Genomic DNA, 17,686 nt, shown 5'->3' on the forward strand with positions numbered 1-17,686 from the left:
TTTTTCCATCCCTTCACTTTTAGTCTGTGTGTCTTTCTATATGAAGTGGGTCTCTAGCAGACACAAATGTGTGTGTGCGCGCGCGCATGTGTCTGTGTGTATCTTGTTTTCTCAACCATTCAGCTACCTTATGTCTTCTCACTGGCTCATTTAAGCCACTTACATTTAAGGTGATTATTGATAGATATGTATTTAGTGCCATTTTATTGTTAAACTAATTTTCTTTTTTTTCTTTCTCTTTTTCCTCCTCCTCCCTCTCCTCTTCTTTTTCTCCTTCTCCTTCTCTTTTTCCTTCTCTTTCTCCTTCTCTTTCTCCTTCTTCTTCTTCAAGAAAGCCCTTTAACATTTGTTGCAGTACTGGTTTGGTTTAACAAACTCATTTAGCTTTTTCTCATCTGGGAAGCTCTTTATTTCTCCTTAAATTTTAAGTGATAGTCTTGCTAGGTAAAGTAGCCTTGGTTTTACATCCTTGGTTGTCACCACCTTGACTAGTTCATGCCTATTCTTTCTGACCTAAAATGGTTTTGAGAAAACAGATGAGAATTTACTTGGAGCTCCCTTGTAGGTAGCTACCAGCTTTTCTCATGGATTTTAGGATTTTCTCCTTGTCTTTAAGCTTTGCCATTTTAATTATGATGTTTCTTGTAGGCTTCTTAGCGTTCATCTTGTTTTGGACTCTGCACTTTCTGGACTTTTGTACTTTTTTCTTCATCAAATTAGGAAAGTTTTCAGTTGTTATTTCTTCAAATAGATTCTCAATCCCGTGCTCACTCTCTTCTCCTTCTGGTATTCCCATGATGTGGATGTTGTTGCACTTCATGTTTTCCCAAACATTTCATAAGCTCTCCTCATTTTTTTAAAAATTCTTTTTTCTTTTTGCTGCTCTGTTTGGGTGTTTTTTCCTACTTTGTCTTCCAAATCACTAATTCGATCCTCTGCTTCATTTAACTTACTGTTTATTTCCTCCAGTGTATTATTTATATCAGATTGAATTCTTTGTCTGTTTTTTTAATGGTTTCTGTGTCTTTTTTCATCCTGTTGATATCCTTATAATCATTACTCACAACTCTCTATCTGATAAATTGCTTGTCTCCCTTTCATTTAGTTTTTTTTTCTGAAGAATTCCTTATTCTTTCATTTAAGCTGTTTCTTTGTCTTCCCATTTTGGCTGCTTCTTCACATTTGTTTGTACTTATTAGGTAAGTCTACAAAGACTTTGGTGCAGACCTATTTCAGACACTGCCTGTAACTGGCCCTAGGTAACCTATTTGGAGCTATCAGCTATCCGCAGCTTTTCGTTCCCTCTCCTAAGCCTGGTTTTGTCCAGAAAGAACCCAGATGCATATCAAGGTCAGCATTGTACCAGCACTGGGCCTGGGGGAGGGTCAGCTAAGGTCTCAGACCTCCCAGAGATCCATCTCTGCCTACAGGCTTTCTGGTAGGCTTGATTTCTAAAGCTGCCTCCAGCTGTACTCCTCAGCAGCCTAGCTTAAGCTCCAGGCAAGAGGAATTTTTGTGGTGGGGCTATTGCTTCCTCTCAAGCTGATGCTGCTTGAAGCTGAGTGCTCTGCCCGAGAAAGATGGCTCTTGAAGTATGGGGAATGACTCAGCACAAGGATCCCAGCAGCTGATCCTTCAGCTTTCTCCCCAGAGCCACCAGGCCCAGACTCTCTCCACATATCTGCCCTCCTTCTGCCAGAGCCTAGGGTGAGTGGCTGCAAACAAAATTTTGTGTATTGGCGCTTAAAGAATCTCTCTGTGTCTCAAACCATCTGTCCCTGATGGACAGAAACCCCACTGCTTTTCACAGCTGGGCGTTATTTGGATCCCTTTCCTGGGTCTGGTGCTCTAGGGTGGGAGCCCAGCTTGGGGTTTAGACCCCACACTTCTCAGGGAGAATCCTCCCACCCTGGGCACTGATATATCACTCTGGAACTTCAGCTGCTGTCCATGGGAGCCCATCCAGCCTTCTCATACCTATGTGCTTCCTACCAGTCTCATTGTGGTGAAGTGGTTTCTTCCATCTGTCCTTGGTTATAACGCTTCTCTTCAGCTAGTGTTCAGTTGGTTTTTCAGGATTTTTTTTTTCAATATAGTTGTAATTTCCATTTGGTCCTGGGAGATGGTTAATATGCTTCCACTTACTCCTCTGCCATCTTGGATTTTTTCTGGGAAATGATTTTGACCAGGATATTTTGCTATATTTTAACATTTCTGAGAACTGTTGCTACCATCAGGAAAAAAACTTGAATGTTAGATACATGGTACTGTCTTTCTTTAAGACAGATTTTCCAGTTAAATTTTTATTAGTAATTTTACTTAATAAGATTTGAAAAAGCCCAAGATTTAAAAAAAGTAAGCCTTCTCAGTGACCCTTTAGATAGCTCTATTGTTAGATTGGGACTCAAATTGAAATTGGTTGCTTTGTATAATTTTTAAAAATTTATTAATTTTAGTGAGAGAAATAGAGGAGGAGAGAGAGAGAAAGAGGTGAAATTGTTTTTCCACTTATTTATGCATTCATTAGTTGTTTCTTATATGTGCCCTGACCATGGATCAAACCTGCAACCTTGGCATGACAAGATAACACTCCAACTGACTGAGCTACATGGACAAGTCCTGGTTTTTTTGTTTGTTTTTTATTTTGTTTTGTTTTTTATTTCTAAATCATACTTTCTGTTTTCCCTATGTTTTACAGGAAAGCATCAGCAGATATTTAAGTTTGATGTTTCTACTTGTTGATTTTTTCATATTTCACCTACTTAAAAAATGATTTAGTGGCTAAGAGCATAGATTGCAAAGCCAGATTGTTTGGATTCAGATTCTGGATCCACTACGATTAAAGACAATTATGAAAAACTGGGAAATGAGGAAGAAGTAACACAATGGTTTTTAAGTGTTATAATGGGTCTTCGTCTAAAGGGCCAAACCAAGTATTATTTCATTAACTAACGGGTCCATGGACATGGCCTTTCACCCTCCCATGACTGAGGGCTGGCCAGAGGGTTCTGGCCAGAAGGAATGTGTGTTGTTTGGCAATGGATTGTAACACCCTCCTTAATACCTTTTGGGAGCAACTTCTTGTCCTGTGACTGCTTTTTGACCTGTTACACACTGAGGTAATGTAGTTCAGAGTCACACATAGGACATGTGTGTCCTTTGTCTGGGACCCCTTATCACAAGCCTCACATTGAAGGAAGTGTGGTCTCTCTCGCACTGACCTGCCACTGTCAGTGCACACCCCTGTAATGTGAGTAATAAATGGCATGTCCACAACAGCTAATCCTCCAGGGTTTTTTTTGGAATATCATGAACACTTAAGCAGCTCCCTAGTTTGGGGTTTCTGTGCTAAGGGAGGTACTTTTTTTGACTTACAATTAGATCAGCTGCTTTTCCACTTTTTGGTCTCCAGACCCTTTACATTTTAACACATTGTTGCAAATAATGTGTAGGTGCATCTATTGATAATCATATTGGAAATTAGGAATCAAGATGGCAGAGGAGTGAGTGGCAGTCACACTGACCTCCTCCCAGGACCAACTGGAATTACAACTAAATTGTGGAGAAATCACCTGGAACAAACAACTTAACAATAGTGAGAGAGAAGCCTTGTAATATCAGAGACAGAAGAATCTGCTTTAGCACAATCTAACTGGTAAGGAGCGCGGTAGAGACTTGAAAAGATGGGTGGGGCACCCGTGGGCTGCAACACCAGAAGGATATTGAAACGGTTGGTTGGATTCCCCTGAGAAGAGCAGGGTCTAAACCAAAAGTGGGGATCTCTAGCCTACAGCACCAGAGCCCAAAAAGTACACAGAAAACACCCACCTGCGAAAAGCAGCAGGGTTGCTCTCTGCCAGAGACAGGCAACTGGAGATGCAAAGAACTGTTTAAAGGGCTAACACATAAGTTTTTATTTGTGGCCACTTACCCTGGTCTCCGGCAAAGGCAGGGGCAGAGTGAGCTAGAGATGCCTGAGGAGAGACTGGGGAAGGAGGCTTTGGGGAGAGAACTGAGAGAGTAGCCGGTGGGATCTCGGTTCTGACTCATCCCCATGTGGCAGCAGCCATCTTGCTCAGGCAGAGACCACTCTCCCTGAGCAGCAGCATCGTCAGAGGACCCAATAGCCCCACCCCCAGGTGGGATTCCATCCCGCCCTATGCTGTCTAAGCTGCCTGCTGAGTTCAGATTTGCAGCCCCAGGCAGTAGATCCCTGGCTAAAGGAGGCACAGAGAGGTCTGGAGACACTTGAGGAATGACGGGGGACAGAGACTTTGGGGAGAGAATAGAGAGAGTAGAGGGTGGCATCCCAAAGCAGACTCCTCCCCAGTATGGTAGCAGTGTGAAAGGACCCAATAACCTCACCCCTAGGGGGGACTCCGCCCCACCCTGAGCTGTCTGAGGTGTCCTGCTGAGTGCACAGTGACTAGATTAACAGCTGAAGGAGACAGCCACAGATAGTAGATTCCTGGAAGCCTCAAACAGACTGCCTAAGGTCAGACAGGGACGGCATCTGACATTATCAGAGGCAGATCCAGAAAAACAGTGGTCTCCTACCATAGAACTTCACACCACAAAGTCAGGAAATCAAGACAGATCAACTTAAGAATCAGAAGCAAAAAAAGAAGAGTCTCACAAATAATGGGAAGACAAAGAAATATGCCCCACTCGAAGGAAAAGGAGCAATCCCCAGAAAGAGAACAAAATGAAATAGAGGCAAGTAAACTATCAGATATTCAGTTCAAAACAATGGTTCTAAGGAAGCTCAATGAGCTCAGCAAGCTCAGAGAGAATTAACAAACTACAGGGAAACTACGAGGAACTTACTGCAAACTATATCAGCATAAAAAAGGACATAGAAACTATCAATAAGAGACAAGAGGAAATGAAGAATACAACTTCTGAACTGAAGAACACTGTAGAAGGAATCAAAAGCAGGCTAGATGAAGCTGAGGATCGAATCAGCGAGCTGGAAGACAAGTAGAAAAAAGCTCCCAGAAAGAGCAAGATAATGAAAAAAGACTCAAAAAGAATGAAGAGGGGTTGAGGAAAATGCAGGACACCCTAAAATATAATAATATCCATACAATAGGGATACCAGAAGGAGAAGAGGATGAGGAAAGGATAGAGAAACTGCTTGAAGAAGTAATGATGGAAAACTTCCCTAATTGGAGAAGAGAAAAAGTCACACAAGTGCAGGAAGCACAGAGGGTCCCATTCAAGAGGAACCCAATGAGGCCCACTCCAGGACACACCATCATTAATGTTTGTCTTTGGCAAATGTCAAAGACAAACAGAGAATCCTAAGGGCAGCAAGGAAGAAAAAGGTAGTAACATATAAGGGAGCCCCAGTACAGCTAGCAGCTGACTTCTCAACACAAACTCTGCAAGCCAGAAAAGAATGGCAAGAAACATTCCAAGTCATGAAAAGCAAAGGCCTGCAACCAAGTCTGCTCTACCCAGCAAGACTCTCAGTTAAAATGGAAGGTGAAATAAGGAGTTGCCCAGACAAAAGAAGGCTAAAAGAATGTACCTCCACCAAAGCAGCACTGCAAAATGTGCTAAAGTGACTGCTTTAAGATGAAGAAAAAGAGTATGAATACCCAGTTCCTTTCACATTTGCCAATACTTGATATTACCAATATTTTTAATACTTATTAATCTGATTGTGACAATGATGCATTATTTTAATTGTTCCTTTATTATTTGTTGAAACTAAACCTGTTTTTGTATATTTCTTGCCTATTTCTATTATTTTTAAAAGCTTTAAGTGACTGTTTTGGTATTCTTTATCCATTTTTTGACTAAATGTTTGTAGAGTTTTTTCCCCCAAAAAATACAAAACAAACCATTAATCCTTTTTCAGATGTGCTGCAAATACTTTCCTATTCTATTACTTGCCCTTTAACTTTTTTTAATATGTGTATTATTGTACAGTCTTAAATGTTTAATATAGTCATATTGTCAATATTTTACTTCATAGCTTCTGGGTTTGAATATTTTACTTCAGGGTAAGAAAAATATTAGTTTGTATTTTGTCCTAAAACTCCTTAGATTCTACATATTGATTTTTAACTCACCTGAATATTTCTTGTATAATATGGGAAATAGGGTTCTATATTTGTTTTATTTCAAGTAATAGTGATCCATGTACCTTATTTGTTGAATAAGCCTTATTTTCCCCATTGATTTGAAATATCAACTTAATCATATATTACATTGACAGACAGATATATATGTTTGTCTCTAGAATGCTCATTATATTTCATTGATCTACTTAATTCCTGTGCTGGTGTCATGTTGGATTAATTGCTGAGACTTTATAATGGTTTTAAATTTTTAAAAATATTTTATAATTAACTTTGACATTTAAAAATAAATAAATAAAATCAATCTGCATTGAAGAAAGAAAAAAGAAAGGGAGGAAGGAAGGAAAGAAAGAAGGAAGGAAGGAAGGAAGGAAGGGAGGGAGGGAGGGAGGGAGGGAGGGAGATGGAACTCCTACCTTTTGCAACAACATGGATGGAACTGGAGAATATTGGGCTGAGTGAAATAAGCCAGTTGATGAAAATCAAATACCATATGATCTCACCTATAAGTGGAATCTATTTAACAAAATAAACTAACAAACAAAATAAACCACAGGCATGGAAACATAGAGCAGACTGAAAAGGATCAGAGGGGATGGGGAAAGAGGACAATGGTGGAAAGAAGCAGAAGGGGCTAGACAAAGAACATGTATGAATGACCCATGAACATGGACAGCAGAGTGGGAATTGACTGTGGGAGAGGGAGGCAGGGGCGGGATAGGGGGAAGCAGGTAAAGGGGGAAAAATTGAGACAACTTTAATAGAATAAACATGATTTATAAATTTAAAAAAAGAAATTAAAAGTAAGAAAGAAATAGAATATTTTTTAGTTTATGAAAAATAATAATTATAATAAACTGATTATATGTTAATAGAAATGCCATGTTTTGAGAAAAAACTCTACTTCCCAAACATAAAATTTAAGTGTAAATAATAGTAATGTTTTACATTGTTACAATTCTCTTTAATTTTTGGCCAACTAGAAGAAAGTTTAATTCCTATACATACTTCTGTAGGTAACCTCTTCCTATATATTATTTTAGTTGAAATATAGCAACACAATTTACAATAGCTAAGTACTGGAAGCAACCTAAATGCCCATCAATAAATGAGTAGATCAAAAAACTATGGCACATTTACACAATGGAATACTATGCAGTAGAAAGAAAGAAAGAGCTACTACCCTTCTCAACAGTATGGATGGAACTGGAGAGCGTTATGCTAAGGGAAATAAACCAGGGGGTGAAAGGCAAATACCATATGATCTCACCCATAAGTTGAACCTAACCAACAAAACAAACAAGCAAGGAAAATATAACCAGCAACATTGAGAGAAAAAAGAAACCAACAGTAATGAGAGGGAAGAAAGAAGGGGGGTAATGGGGAAAAGAAGGGGAAGGGTCAGGTCAAGGAACATGTATAAAGGACCCATGGACAAAGCCAAAGTGGGGAAGGATTGAGGGAGAGGGTTGGTTGTGGGTGGGGCTGGGGAAAGTGGTGGCGGGAAAATGGAGATGAATGCATTTGAACAAAAAAAATTTTTTTAATTAAAAAAAAGGAAAATATGACATCCTACACATAAATAGTTGGAAGAAGGAAGTGGTTAATTAATAACAGTGGTGGACATTCTTTGTCGTTACACCAAAACTGTGCAAAGGGTTGTTTTTAAAGGGTAGTTGCAATGTGGACTCTGAAACCACATCAGTGACCTTTCTGTGCTCTATTAATTTAAAGTACAGGGGAACAGTGTGCAATTTAAATGGATTATGTATACTTACCCATACATAACTTTGGAACATCATTCATTGTCATTTGGAAACTATTGGTTCAGTAAATTATACACATTTTCCAAATGCTGATACATTTCTTTATATGATATCAAAAAACTGTATCTATTAATATCATTTTTCATCTTATGAGAAAAACCTTTAAATATCAAAAAGCTATCAAGTTCACAATTGCAGATATACTTTTTTCAAAATTCTAATTTTAGCTTGAAAACCCTAATTTTATCAAGTCAAAAATATTATTAGAGCTTTTCCTTGAAGAATCATGCTTACGTTGTTTATATTTGAGAAAATCCCTGCCAAATATTCAGAAAAGTATAACAAACATTTATTACTCTTAAAAAAAATAAAATGATACTCCATGAAAAAAAATCAACTAGTTCAGTCAACATCACAAACTATTGCATAAGTGCTTTTCCTTAAGACTTCTATGGTGTTTCACTAGGTAGCAGAAGTATTTTTTCAATTCTTCCCATTTTGTCACAAATGTTAAAAAGATATGCTCACAGGTTGAAATTTAATAAAATTAATATTTTTTACTGTAATATTAAAGACATCTCACATAAAACTGGCAATTTATTTTAATATGTGTATATTTGATGGCAAATAATTTAATGGCTACTAGTACAATTTAGTGTTATCAGTTTCAACCTCTATTGTTCTGACATCTCTGATGCAAATGTCAATACAGGGAAGAGGCAAATAATATGTCATTGTTATTATAAAAGTAGTTTTGACTTTGATGGCCCCTGGTAAAGGCTCCATTTCCCCAGAAGTTCATGGTTCTCAGTCTGAGATCTGCTAACTTAGGTGTTAGCATGTAGATCCAGTAGAGTAGTAAGTATTTTCTGTCCAGGAGAGAACACAATCCGATATAATAGATCTAGTGTTCTATAACAAATAAACTAATTTGTCTCCAATTTAATAAATTTTTTTTCAGTGTGCTTTTCCTGACTTTATAATCTCTGTTTCTCAGATTCTTTTTTGAATTATCTGAACCATTTTGCTAGATCTCCCATTAATTTGTTAAATATATTATTTGTATGTTCTCACCATATATTTGAGACTCACGTTTACCTCTTAAAAACTACACTTGATGCCACTTACAATGTGATATTTAGTAAGCTGCTTAAATTCCCAATTCTTATCTCTGCAGCAGAAGTATTAACAATGACTACTCATAGGGTTATTGTAACTATTAAATACTTTAATACATGTACTCACTTAGAATAGTACCTGGCAGTGCACAAGCGCTCTACATGCATCAGTGGTGTCTATTAGTATTTACATGCTTAAGACAAACTCCCCAAATAAATGTTTTTAGATAGAGATGCACCACCCCTGAAAAAATTCTGATGTTGACTATTTCTGAAAACATGAAAACAGTATAAATTGTTTATGCAAATATCTAAAATGAACTTAACACTCCAAAAGACCTTAGCTATCTTACACATCCTTCAATACAGAAAGTGAAGTGAAGTCAAGGAACTGCAAGATCTCTGTATATGGTGAATTTTTCCAAGGACAAATGCTCCGTAAAATGAGCCCTAAACCCAGCTGAGGTGACTCAGTGGGGTTTTGTTTTCAGACAGCTCTCCCCTGCAAGTCCTGCTTTGCTCCTGTTGATTCAGACATTTGCCAGTTATTGGGTGAGTGCAAAACATCTGACCATGACAGAAATAAACCTTCCGTAGAGTTATGCAGACCCAGCCAGAATTCAGCCAAAAGTGCTATAAAACTGAAATCTGAAGAGCATTAGTCAACCCACTCCTGAGCCCAGACTGCAATGTTTACTTGTATTGATATTCATATAAATAGTTGGAGTGTGAACTAGGGACAAGCTACTATTTTAAAATTGCCAGTAGGTTTTTTTCTTACTACTTGAGGTAGAGGGAAGTTAGGGAATTTAAAATTTTTAAGCAGGAGAAAAAACATTTTGCATTCTGTGGTTGAAATAGAATTTGTCCTAGAGTAGATCTTTTCTTCTTTCCAGGGGGCATGATGTCAGCCAGGCTTTTTAGCCCTACAAATGCAAGTCAACGTACTTGAAAAAACAAATCCGAAGGCAGTGGCTAAAGCCTGAGATGTTATTGAGATTCCGTTATTGATGTGAACTGCTGTCTTGGCCTCTACTGAGATGAATATGATGGTATTTAGTTCTTCCTTTCTTTCTGAAGCCTGAGAAAGGGGCAGGATTCCTGGATTTGATAAAAGAGAGGACCAGAGGACAATTCAATATTATCTCCTGAAGTAAATAATAAATATAACTCAAACTTTTCTTTAACATCTTTGATTTTTTTTCCATTGATAACTTAGAAAAGGTTCAGCTTCATGACTCAGTGTTAGTAATGTCAGTAAAGTTTTTCAGATTCTTGTCAAAGTTTGGAAATCTCTCTTCAGTTTCTCTCATGAACACGTTAGAAGGTTTCAGATCTTTTCAAATTTTCTTGTGCAGTAACTAATCTTAAGTACTCTTAAACTGATACTATTCACTAAGCAGTTATGTCACCAATATACTCATTTTTGTTGTTATTATGAATTTTATGTTATCTTTGGTGATGTCTTTTTTTGTCCAGTCAAAAATTTAAAGCTTTTAAAATATGTTCATATGGTTTCTTCCTCCTTTCTAATGGAATTATCAAACATCCAAGGGCATATTTAACCCTCCTTATCAAATTGTATCATTTTCTCTTAATGAATTACTCCTCTTGGTATGATTTGAAGAAATATTTTTGCTACAACTTACTTTTTGAAGTCAGAATCACTTCTATTAATTTTATTGTTCCTCTGTATTGCTTCTATTTCATATTTTATTAACTTTTTTCTCTAATTTTTTGAAAGAAAAATTGATAGGTTAAAAAAAGAACTCTTCACATATATCCAATTAAAAATTCATTCATTTTGTTGAAGTGTTCCAAAGTATATTTCCAAATTTCTTTAGCTGGTATAATTTTTATCAACTTCATGAATCTCATTTATGCCCAGATGATAGTCTTTAACGTGTCAGTGTACCGTGCTGCAAGCCCTAAACAACATTATAACAGGCAGACCCTTCCCTTTTATTTAGACTTGGTGCAGAAAAATCAAAGTTGGAATGTGTGTTGAAAAATGTTCCATACACAAAAATTTAATTTGAAATGGATTAAAGACTTAAGTGTAAGAACTCATCTCATAAAACTTTTTGAAAAAACATGAAAAAAATTTCCTTCATATGTTGGTCTTGGCAATGATTCTTGGATATGACACTAAAAGCACAAGCAAAAAAAGCAAAAATAAATAAGTGGGACCACATCAAACTAAAAAGCTGTTGCACAACAGAGGAAAAAATAAACAAAATGAAAAGACAGCATACAGAATGGGAGAACATATTTGCAAACCATATATCTGATAAAAGGTTAATATCCAAAATATATAAGGAACTCATACAACTCAACAGCAACCACAGATAGAAAAAGGACCTGAATTAACATTTTATATATATATATATATTTATATTTATATAAAATACACACATACATAGGAATATAAAATATGTCCAAAATCACTAACATTGAGAAAATGAAAATCAAGACCACAGTGAGATATCAACTGTTAAGATGGCTATCATCAAAAAGACAAGAGAGAAGTGTTGGAGATGATATGGAGAAAATGAAATCCTTTTTGGATTTGGCATTATTGGTGGCAATGTAAATTTGTGCAGTTCTTATGAAAAACAGAACTACTACATGATCTAGAAATTCCACTTTTAGGTACATATCCAAAGAAAATGAAATTAGTATCTTGAAGAGATATCTACACTTTCATGTTTGCTGCAACGTTAGTCACAATAACCAGCATATGAAAACAATGTAAATATCTAGGAATTAATGAATGGATAAAGAAAACATTACATATGTATATGTACAGGGTGGGGCACAAATAGGTTTACAGTTGTGAATGTACAAAGCAGTTTATTCTTGTATTATTATTTATTAATTATTGTATTATTTTCCATACAAACAACTGTAAACCTATTTGTGCCCCACCTGCAGAAATATAGAGTGGACATTACCCAGAAGGAGATCCTGCCATTTGCAACAGCATGATGAACCTGAAAGACATTACAATAAGTGAAATAAACCAGGCACAGAAAAACATACCGCATGATCTTAGTTATATGTAGAATCTAAAAAAGTTGAATTCACAGAAGCAGAATGTAGAATGGTAGTTGTTGCCAGGAGCTGGGTGGTGAAGGAAAATAGAGGGAGGTTGCTCAAACTTTCAGGTATAAGATAAATAAGTTCTGAGGATCTACTGTATACCACGGTGACTGTAGTTAGCAATACTGTATTATATACTTGAAATCTGTGATGAGAGTTAGATCTTAAGTGTTTTCACCATACACACATGCATGCACACACACACAAGTTACCTAACAAAGAGATAAATGTGTTCTTTAGCAGGACTGCAATGATTATTTCATAAAGCATGTGTGTATCAAATTATCACTTTGTATACCTTAAATATATACAATTTTTACACCTTAAATATGTACAATTTTTATTTGTCAGTTATACTTCAGCAAAGTTAGAAAAAAGAAACTACTCAATTTACAAGAACTCCCCCCAAAACATAAAATTTGCAAAATAATAAAATAATTATTTCAACTATGGCTGAATAATGAAATAGTCAACTTTCTGTGATTCTCATAGAATCTGGGCATGGCTTATTTGGATTCTTCTGGCTCAAAACCTCTCTAGCCGTCAAGTTGTTGGCCAAGCCTGTAATTTTATCTGAGGGTTAAACTGGAGAAGCATCCACTCCAGGCCCACGCAGGTGGCTGCTGGCAGGCCTCAAAGGATTCTCTTCCAAACTCACTTACATGAGCCTCTCCACATGGCTCCCTCATGGCTTGGCACCTGGCTTCCCCAGAGGAAGTAGCCCAAGAGAAAGCAAGAGCAAACATTCAAGATGGAAGCCACAGTCCTTTTATAATAGAAACTTATCCATTTCATCCCATTATTTCTGCTATATTCTCTTTGTTAGAAGTGAGTCACTGAGTCCAACCCATAGTCAATGGGAGGAGATTACCCAAGGGCATGCATACTAAGAGAAGGAGATCATTAAAGACCATTTTAGAGGCTGCCTACCATGCCTCCCATCATAGGGGGAAGTGTGATACAAGAAAAGCCAGAATAGAAAGAGCATTCTTAAGAAAATGGAGTAAAACGCCATATTTTTCAGAACTTACAATAACATATGGCCAAATGACCATGTTCTAGGGCCGCTCAAGGACTTGGAGGAGGTAAAAGTAAATGAGGGCCCTGAAATTTCAGCCTTGTTGGTTTCATGATAAATTCCCTGTGTTTCCACTTTTCCGAGGGCAGTAGTTTGCACTTAGTGGTAGTCCCTGTTGCTATTATTAATGTATTTATTTCTACAGGTTAATATACATATTGTTTCCAACTAGGTATGGTACCAGAAATTTCCCATGTAGCCATTGTTTTAAAATTGCATTTTTTTTTGTCTATTTGTATTGGTCTACTTTTCCCATTTTTCCCTTTAGACCTTATTATGTTATTTCGTATGCTTTTTGGCTAATTTCTCCCACTTAAGGATGTCACAAGTTACAACTTGAGTTTCAGCATTTAGTTGGAAAGTCTCTTCAGGGTGAACACAATGAATAAAGGTAAGTGCTCAAGCTTATGATTTGAGAAAATCAACTCCTCCAGGTTTTTCTTGGTCTCTGTAACCCAGAACCACCCATCACCACTTTCTAACCTATGAGAGGTAATAAGAGAAAAGTTACGTGAAAGAAACATCAGTCAGCTCTAGTCCAGGGACACTATTCCAAGTGGGCTGCTGGAAACAACCTCAGGTGGACTCAGTTCTAGTTGTTAAGAGCATACACTTATATAATAATAACTATATGTCAAGCACTGTTGTGCTATATTAATTATATTAACTATCTATATTAACTACTTTAGTCCGCATTGCTGTTCTATGAAACACTTACGATTATCACCTCCATTTTCAGATGAGGGAATTGTAGCTCAGAGAGAGAAATAGCTTTACTGTCATTACATGGCTCATACTTTAAAGCCAGGGTTCAAACCAGGCAGCCTAGTTACATATGCTCTACCACAATTTAGTGAAATATGACGAGGCCGATAACCAAATATAGGGTACTCAAAAAATTAAGAGTCATATTTTAAAAGGCTAAAATTTCCAAAATAGGTATTTGATATCATTTTTCTTTTATACTAAGTGAACAATAACAAGTTTCACAACTTTCTCTTTGGTGAACTTCTAGGTGCTTTCCCTGTGCAGTTTGCCAACCAAACTGATGGTCGTTGGTGCCAATTCAAATGCCAACAGGAATCTCCAATTTTGGGTGCAGTGAAGAAGGAAACTTTATTTAGTGCAAACAGGTCAACAATAATACAACATGCCCGTGAAAAAGCACTGCTGTGAAACAGCTGAATAATGCTACAGGGTGGCTGTGAAAACACTGTGGCTGTGAGGCTGCCTAAAGAGCCAGAGGGCCCTGGGGCGGGCCCCTCCTCAGGTAGGCAGCTCTACTCTGCGATGTGGTGAGATGTCTTCTATGGTTCAGCTGTAGCCCAGAAACACAGCCTTCAATTGTAAAAGTCCTCTCATTGAGCAAAGGGGAGCTGGCTTATGTAGAGAGAAGTCCCTTCCCCTGGTTCCTTATTGGCCTGTCCTCATGCAAATGAGGATGTCAAATCATCACAGTATGATTGGTCTAAAGGCACTGTTCTAATCTGCACAACTCTGATTGGATGGGGAAAGTCTCAGTTCTATTGGTTGAAATAGAACTTCAGGAATCCTTTGTAAGGGCTGGCTCAGGTGGCAGAAACACTTTGCAGACAGGCAATTCAGTGTTTCAGCTCAGTTCAGCTCAGAGGCAGGCAGTTTCCTACAGAAGCTTCTCATCAAAATATAGTTTGTATGCGAGGCCCCTGGGCAAAAATGGCTGCTAGGCTGTTTTTTAAAATTTGAGCCCAGTTAGCCACCAGGAGTCCTTTTTAGTAGATGTCTTTTTTCCCCCTCTCAGGGTTCACTAGGTCCACAGGTTCCAGAACGATTGAGGACAGGATATTTTGCCTCTTCTCCTTTCCCTTCCCCATCTGTCTCCACTGCCCCTCCCCGCTAAAGTGCTTTAGGGCATTGCCTCCTTAATTCTTAGTTCCTCCAAAACAAAATAATGATCCAGGTCCTTTCCTCCTCCAATAAAATTGCTTGATAAACAGGAACAGTACAACATACCACTAGAAATGTCCTGGAGTTTAGAGACACAAAAATCAGCCAAATAATGCCCATTGTTCCAGGGATTTTCTGCAGTGATATCACCTACTTCTCACATGCAGACTACCTTCTTGCTTCAGCAGCAAAATTTAAATCGTAAATTGAGCTTTCAGCTGATAATTCTGCTAGTCGAGTCTTTGCTGAGTTGCTTTTGCTTTGTTTTTGTTTGTTTGCTTTCTAATGCTCCTTTGTATTATTTAAGACTGTAATTTTTTTGCCCTGGCTGGTGTGGCTCAGTGGATTGAGTGCTGCCCTGCAAATCATAAGGGCTGCTGGTTCGATTCCCAGTCAAGGCACATGCCTGAGTTGTGGGCCAGGACCTCAGTGGGGGGTGTGCAAGAGGCAACCACACACTGATGTTTCTCTCCCTCCCTTCCCCTCTGTCTAAAAGTAAATAAATAAAATCTTTAAAAAATAAAGTCTCCTAAAAAGAAAAGACTAATTTTTATTTATTTTAGACCATGTTGCCAGTTTCTGTGCAAAAGTGAATCTGGCACACTTTTTCTCAGTATTCCGAGATGAATGTTTGCTAGAGAAGTATCCAAAAGAAAACAGCTCTTCCTATGCTCATGCCTATTTGGGAGAATAAAATTGAAATAGAAATAAAGTGATATGCATACTTTCTGTTTTTTGGGGGGGGTTTTTTGTCTCTTTCCCTGGAGCATGGAAGGAAGTTAAACTTCTTCCATGCTTTCAAACTCTAGAGACACTTTTATGTAATCACTGATTCTGACAGTTTTCCATGAATCTCTGAGAAAAACACAGGAAAAAAAGCTTCAGAGTGGGTCCTTAGGGATACTGAACTTGGATAGATGCCTGAGAGTTCATGTGATTCAGTAGAGACATGTGTGGCTTGTTATTTACAGAATTGCTTATTTCCTATGTGCTTTCTTACATGTCAACTTCAGAGAGTCCCTTCTACAACCTTCTACAAACCTTTATCAAAAGTTCTGGGGTCAGGCAGAAGTGTGCCTAAGAGACAGATGACACCACATTCCTCAGATGGAGGAAAAGAAGCTATCTTCAAATGTTCTTTGGGCAATGAGAACAAAGGAGAGAGGAGCATTTTCGGGCTACAGTAATATAATATTTCCTTATGTAAAACATCTGTTTTTAGGGCCTAAAATTAAATTTTCTCTTTTATTACTCATCAGAATGAATCTGAGATTTTAATGAGATCTGTTTAACACCTGCTAAAATCATATCGATCAATAACATTCATATTTTTGTACCAAATGCATCCCTGAAATGACGGTATGGTTTGATCAACAGCTCTTTTGGATTTATCATTCCTTTTCTTGCTCTGATTTCTGGATTCAGAGAGCTTGCTCAGTTTTTGCATTTGACAAGCTTCCTGTCTCAGTTTCACTGTTGCTTCCACATCTGTTTCACACTTAGTTCCAGAAACAGATGTGGCCATTCTAAAAACTGATTTGCTAAATTCAATTTGCAAAATCTATATTTTCATAGATATAATATTTGGGGTTTGTATATCTTTGTGAAATTTTTATGAAGTAGTGTTCTCATCCCAATGTCTGGCCTTTAAACACTTTTTGGAGTCTTTGTTTGTTTCTTACATACAGAAGAGATTTTTAGGGAAAAGGAAATTGGGTCCATTAATACAATAGAGGTACTCAGGTGAGCAACTGTGTCTTGAATGTTAACAGTAGAAGCAGGTCTGGGCATCAGAAAGGCTAAGTTTATAGACAGAACAGAAAGTAGAATTGGAGAAAGGCTAAGGGGAGCTGATCCAACTGTAAGTATGCCCAGGGGAGGGACAATTAGTCAGGCCAAACATGTGTTATATCAATTGCAGGTGCTGCTATGGGAGTACAGATTTAGCAACCACTCAAAAACCTGTGATCTGGATGGCCCTCCTGCCTGCCAAACCTTCTTTCAGACAAACAAAGGGTCTTGGCTACTGGTCTATGGGTAAGGGTTCTAGACCTTGTGTGGGCGGGCTAGAGTTGGGCAGCACCTGAAGTTCAGAGAGCAGATAATCAGATTAAATACTTACAACAGGGCCCTAGGAAACAACAGAGTTTCAAGACGAGTTTCACAGAATTGGGAAAATAGAACCACAAAGTGGTAGTGGGAGCCACAGGAGTAGGAATACACCATTAGAATCAGACTAAGCAACCAGGCTGTTAAAGCTGAGCTACCATTTTCTTACCAATCCTTTTTTATGTCTATAGACACAAGTTTGCATGAAAAGAAAAATCGATTCCTTCACAAAATACTCTAATAAATATATCACAGTGGACAAATTAAAATGTCTAAGGAGCTCAACACTCTCATATCCTCCTCTCCTTCCAATAGCATTGGCTTTTGCTGTAGAGCTCATTGGCCCCTATTCCCAGGGCAACTTGCCAGTCAAGAATTAAAAGTGCAGAATGGAGCAAGGGCAATAGAGCAGCAAGCAGAAAAAATCATGTCCTGCAGCCGGGCACAGTGCCTTCCACTTCTGTCCACAACCCCCAATAGTATTCCTGTTGTTCTGCA

Source organism: Pteronotus mesoamericanus, unplaced genomic scaffold, assembly GCF_021234165.1.
Source record: "Pteronotus mesoamericanus isolate MK-2021 breed Mesoamerican mustached bat unplaced genomic scaffold, CSHL_Meso_final scaffold_651, whole genome shotgun sequence".
Lineage (NCBI taxonomy): Eukaryota > Metazoa > Chordata > Mammalia > Chiroptera > Mormoopidae > Pteronotus > Pteronotus mesoamericanus.